This window comes from Ambystoma mexicanum, chromosome 10, assembly GCF_040938575.1.
Source record: "Ambystoma mexicanum isolate Mex_15411 chromosome 10, UKY_AmexF1_1, whole genome shotgun sequence".
Classification (NCBI taxonomy): domain Eukaryota; kingdom Metazoa; phylum Chordata; class Amphibia; order Caudata; family Ambystomatidae; genus Ambystoma; species Ambystoma mexicanum.
Genome location: NC_090932.1, coordinates 133,973,639 through 133,979,638, shown reverse-complemented (window position 1 = coordinate 133,979,638; position 6,000 = coordinate 133,973,639).

Here is a 6,000-nt window from a genome sequence, read left to right as displayed (position 1 = left end):
TGCACTCTGGCTTTGATGGGGAGCCAATGCAAGCTCTGCCTTGCCTCTGAAACATGGTCCCTCCACCTCAAACCCTTCACAACCCTGACAGTGCCATTCTGAATGACCTTTAAACCGATGAGGAGGCTACAACAATAATCAATTTTGGAGCCAACAATGGCTCTGGCTATAGGCTCTGCGTTACTTTCTGATATGAGTGGGTGGAGATGCCCAAGCAGCTTGATGTAGTAAATTGATGTAGAAATCAGGTTGCTCACCTGAGCTTTCATGTTCAGGTTGCGGTCAAGAATAATACCTAATGTTTTCACTTTTTTCTGTACCTCGAACTTACAATTTGCGATGTTGAACTATTAAACATCAGATCTAACTTGGCAACCATATTGTCCGTTCCTACAACCATAAGTTACATTTTTTCACTTTAGAGGGCCATGCAATTCAGTACCATCCTGTAACGCTCACCTGGTATCCACGGGGACTTCACTCAGCCTGTTCTGACCTCTTACGACCTAGAACCCTCCCCTGGAGTCTACTCGACTGGAGACTGGGCCTGAAACACAGGATTGGTAGAGTTTAACTCCCTATTGTCTCTGTGTGCTTGAACACCTTCTTCCCCAGGGTCCAAACCCTCCCTTTGATCCACAGCTCACCTTGTTTTCTTGGAAAGTGTGCTCTCCATCCTGCTTTCAGCGCAGGGGCGCATTGATTGATGCGGGCTCGTTGATGCCTAGTTACTTCACTGGCAAGAGTCCGACAGGTAAGTATAATGAGTCTTTTGAAGAGTTCTCTAACTTCGTTCCTTTCCTTCCTTAGATGATGGCCGGCGACCGGGGATGGTGACGTGCTGCTGAGATGAGTAGCACTGAAGGTGAGTGAGAGCGCGATGCGCAATGCGCGATGCGACCCTTTCGTATTTGTATTGAACTGAGTTCTTTTTCTGTGTCTTTTAGGTGCTGCAACGTTTTCAGCCTGGATGCCGGTTATGAAGAAGAAATGCGGTGAGTAAGCACGGTATGCGGCGCCTCTAGATGTCTCCACACTAACCTGGAGTGTCTTTTCCCTCTTGCAGATGGATGAGAAGTTCCGGAGACAGAGTTCCCCCAGAGCGGCTGGGATTCAGGTAAGTGTTTGAAGCTCGTACAGTCTTTAAAAAATAAGCAAAGATTTGCTGAATGCTTACTAATGCCTTTTTTCTGTTCTTTTCCCTTTTAGGAAGGGGTGTGCCAGGATGGGATTGACACTGCCGAAGATGCCCGCAGAACAGAAGGAGTGATGAATGATGGGCAGAAACGCTGCAAGGTAAGGCTGTTCCTAACAGTGTTCTGGTTCTTGCAGGAGCTGAGCGCAGAAGAAAGATGCAGGCCTATTGGAGACCGATCCGAACACGGTGAGTGTCACGCTGCAGGTGCAGAAAACACAAAGCATGTTTCTCAGCCTGGGCATGGCTTAAATAGTCTCTGGGTATCCCAGGTGTCTCTGGGCTGAACCACACCCAAAAGACTAGACTGCACATGCAGTTCTGGGAACCGAAATATGTGGGGGCATCCATCTTGTCCCCATCAATGCACTACAAGTCCAATCCCCAATGTTATCCTATGGGAGTGAGTGAGTCTGGTGCCACAAGCACCAAGTCTGACTCCAAGTGGGTCTTTGGAGGGATGGAGAGGCCCTTGGGGGCCATGTAGGTGATCGTGGTCTGGCTCCAGCCTGACATCTTGGAGGGCTGGGGACATAAGGGGCAGGAATCATGACAGCACTCCCCCCCAAGCCCCTGTCAAGGTGGCTCTTCTGTCTGGTCCTGGTTTGTTTGGATGGTTTTGATGAAATCGTCTAAGCAAGCGAGGTGCATGGATGTACTCACAAGGCTCCCATGTCCTGTCTTGTGGACCATACCCCTTCCAGTCCTCTAGGTATAATTTGGATCTGAAGTACTTTGAGTCCAGGATGTCCTCGACTTTGAATTCTGAGTCCCCGGCGACTACTACTGGCTGCGGTGCCGTTGCTACCTCGGGTCCCAGGTTGAACAGGTTTAAGGAGAGACACGTGGAACACAGGATGTATCTGCATTTTTGACGGCAAAGCTAGTCTGACCGCCACAGGATTTATCACGGAGGTGATGGTGAATGGACCCAGGTATCTTGGACGGAATGTTCGGGTTCCTTTAATGGACACGTGTTTAGACATCAGCCAGACTTTGTCCCCCACTTGGTAGTTTGGGGCCTTTGCTTGGTGTTGATCAGCAAACTTCTTTTGGCGATTCTTAGCTTGAAGTAGGTGTTCAGCTGCCCTTTTAAAGGTTTGAGAAATTATTGTGTGCAAGGTTTTGACTGCTGGCATTTCCAGGGTTGTAGGAACGTCCAACTCAGAAGTATGCGGGTGCCTGCCATACATGGTATAAAAGTGTGTCTGCTCAGTGCTGGTGTGTAGGGAATTATTATAAGCATATTCAGCTATCCATAATAGGTCGAACCAGCTTCCTTCAGCTTGGTGTAACATGCATTGCAGATACTGCTCGAGTGTCTGATTTGTCCTCTCAGTTTGACCATCCGTTTGGGGATGGTGACTGGTGGATAGCCGGATATAGATCTGGGCCATAGAGCAGCTTTTTCTCCAGAAGTTAGATACAAATTGAGTACCTCGGTCTGAGACCAAAACTAAAGGAAACCCATGAAGCCGTACGATGCCTTCAAGAAATACCTTCGCCAGAGTGGAAGCATTTGGGAGCACCTTAAAACGAATGAAATGTGCCATTTTTGAAAATAGGTCCATGACCACAAGAATAGTGTTAAACACTTGACTGGGTGGTAAGTCAGTAATAAAATCGAGGGACAATGTGTGCCAGGGTGCTGTTGGGATTTCCAATGGTTGTAATAGCCCAGCCGTTTCTGCTTGGATGACTTGTTTTGAGCACACACTCCACAAGATAGGATGAATTGGATAATGTCTTTACGCCACGTGTGCCACCAATTATTTCGTTTTACCTTGGCTAGGGTTTTAGCGATTCCGGGGTGGCCCTCGATCAAGGAATCATGATAACCTGACATGACTTGTTCTCATAGTTCTTGGTTTGGTAAGAATAAATTATTCCTAAAGTAGGGCAACTGATCTTTTATCATGTAATGTTCTCCTTGTGCACTCCACGCTTGTAATTGCTCCGGACTCATCAGGTTTTGGATTTCTTCATGTAATTCTTTTTGAGTTATGGTTGCTGTGATTCCTAGGAGCTTGTCACTCGGGATGATTGTTATTGGGTCAGGGGTCTGATACCCTTGCTCTTCCACCCCCTTACGGGAAAGGGCATTGGCCTTCCCGTTTTTCACCCCTGGTCGAAATGTAATCACGTAGTCATATTCAGCCAAAAAAAAGAGCCCAACGTAGTTGTCGTGAGGATTGGGCCTTTGCCGTTTTTAGGTACTGGAGGTTCCGATGGTCAGTCAGAGGCGTTGCTAGGGGGTGGCTAAGGGGGCTATAGGCCCTGATCTTTTGGTTGTAGCCCCGGATAGAATCTCAGGAGCTACAACCAAAAGGCTGGCTAGCCCCCAGTCCTGACAGTTTTGACATCAGCGTAGCCCCAGGTCTTTTCCAGACCTAGCAACGCCCCTGTGGTCAGTTATTACAGTGATTGTGTGTCTGGTGCCCAAGAGGTAGTGCCGCCATGCCTTAAAGTCTGACTTAATGGCCAGGAGTTCTTTGTCTGTGATAGCGTAATTGAGTTCAGGGGGTGTGAATTTACACAACTAGAAGGCAACAGGGTGTAACTGGCCTGTTTTGGGGTCCTTTTGTGAGAGGACGGCTCTCATAGCCATGCTTGAGACGTCCGTTTCCACCGGATATGGGAGATCAGGGCGACGGTGGCGTAAGATTGGGGCAGATGTGAATCTTGCTTTGAGTTCCTGGAAAGCTTCCTCGGCTTCTGTTGTCCACTGGAAATTTATGTTGCTTTTCCTTAGCAATGACGTGATGGGATGCACGATTTGTGAAAATCCTGGGATGAACCGGCGGTAGAAGTTTGCAAAACACAGCATACTTTGAAACCCCTTGAAAGAATTTGGGGATGGCCATTTCAGGACAGCATCTACCTTGTGTACATCCATTCGGATTCCATTCGGGCTGAGAATAAAGCCCATCAATTCCACCCCGGAGACGTGGAATGAGCACTTTTCGAGCTTGGCGTAGAGCTGGTGTTGACAGAGTTTCTCCAATATGGATCGGATGTGTTTAACGTGGTCCTGCTTTGATGCGGAATATACTAGCATATCGTCGATGTACACTAGAGCAAGACATCAATCAATTCCTGTAGTACATCGTTCATGAAGTATTGAAATACTGCAGGCGCGTTGCAAAGGCCAAAGGGCATTACTTGATATTCGTACAAGCCGTATTTGGTGCGAAAAGCGGTTTTCAAGGTGATATGCCCCCCTCAGGTCTAGTTTTGTGTAGATTTGGGCATCTTTTACTTGATCAAGCAATTCAGAGATCAGTGGCAGGGGGTAGCAGTTTTTTACGGTAATCTGGTTCAGTGCGCGATAGTCGATGCACTTTCTCAAGTCCCCCTCCTTTTTCGGTATGAAGAATAGAGGACTGGCTGCTGGAGACTTCGAGGGACGGATGAACCCGTTGGCCAGGTATTGGTCAAGATAGTCCTTGAGGTGCTGGTTTTCTGTTTCCGTGAGTGCGTAAATTCGCCCACAAGGGATTTGTGTGCCGGGTATCTGGTCGATTTGGCAATCGTATGGTCGAGGTGGTGGCAGGGTATTAGCCTGTTCTTTCTGAAAGTCATCTTGAAAGTCCTGCTATTCACTTGGTAGGGTGCCGATTGCCACATTTGCAAGCGTGGAGGTTCTGGTGTCTATTGGTTGTTTCTCTTGGCGATAACATGTGTGGGCGCAAGTCTCGGGAAAGGCCAATTCTTTTGCTTGCCAATCGATTTGAGGATTGTGAGCTACCAACCATGGCATTCCCAACATCAACCAGAACTGTGGTGCCTTAATGAGGTAAAAAATGATAGATTCTTGGTGTCCATCCTGTCACAGAAGGGTTAGAGCTGCAGTGCATTGGGATACTGGACCAGAAGCAATTTCCGTGCCGTCAACAGTGGTAACAGTGTCGGTGGTTGATTTAGGGCATAACAGAAGCCCCATCTTGCCGCAAGATCCTGGTCGATGTAATTCCCAACGGCTCCACTGTCAATGTACGCTCTTACTGCGTTCATCCGAGATGGTTGTGGCTCCACTTCACTCTTTGAGAAGGTGACAACTGATTTTGCCAGGACGATCTGTTCAGGGATGCTGAAGTTTGTGGTCCCCTAAGACTGGGCCCACTAACCAAAACTCTTCACTTGCTTGCATGGGAAAGAGGAACACCCATCATTTTGGCACCCATCCTTACCTTCGTCTTGTGAACCGGCAGTGGTGGAAATGGAAAAAAATGTGAAGGGGGCTCCCACAAGGGCCAGGATGGGGTGGGGTTTGGGGGAGGGGGCAGAGTTTGCATTTGAACTCCGCTCAAATGAAATTTTCAAAAGAACATTTAAAAATGGGCAATTTCTTTCATGATGCTTCTTTCCAAACTCCACAGTGTACATCAATTACACTTTAAATCACTTCCCTGCCAGTGGTGCACCCAAAATACTGTTGGTAATGCAGTGGATTTTAGTACAATAAGGGATCCGTAGACACGCTCTACAGTAGAAGGTTACCAGGGTTGCTCAGCAGGTTGAGAGACCATTGCTCAGATGTTATATATTAAAACTGCTAGTTAATCATAAGACTTTTTGCAATTCCTTATAAAAAAACAAGTGCTATATAATGTGTTTGGATAGAGCATGGGTCAGGCTTGTCACTTGCTCATATTCAGGGCAGAGGTGGGGGTATTTCAAAAGTTGGCACCCACAGTTTAATTTCCTAATAACTGCTGTCAGCACAACAGAAGCATTTACTTGTGGTTAAGCAGTTTGACAATCTTATAACATATTTATAAATATAACCTATGGTAAAACACAAA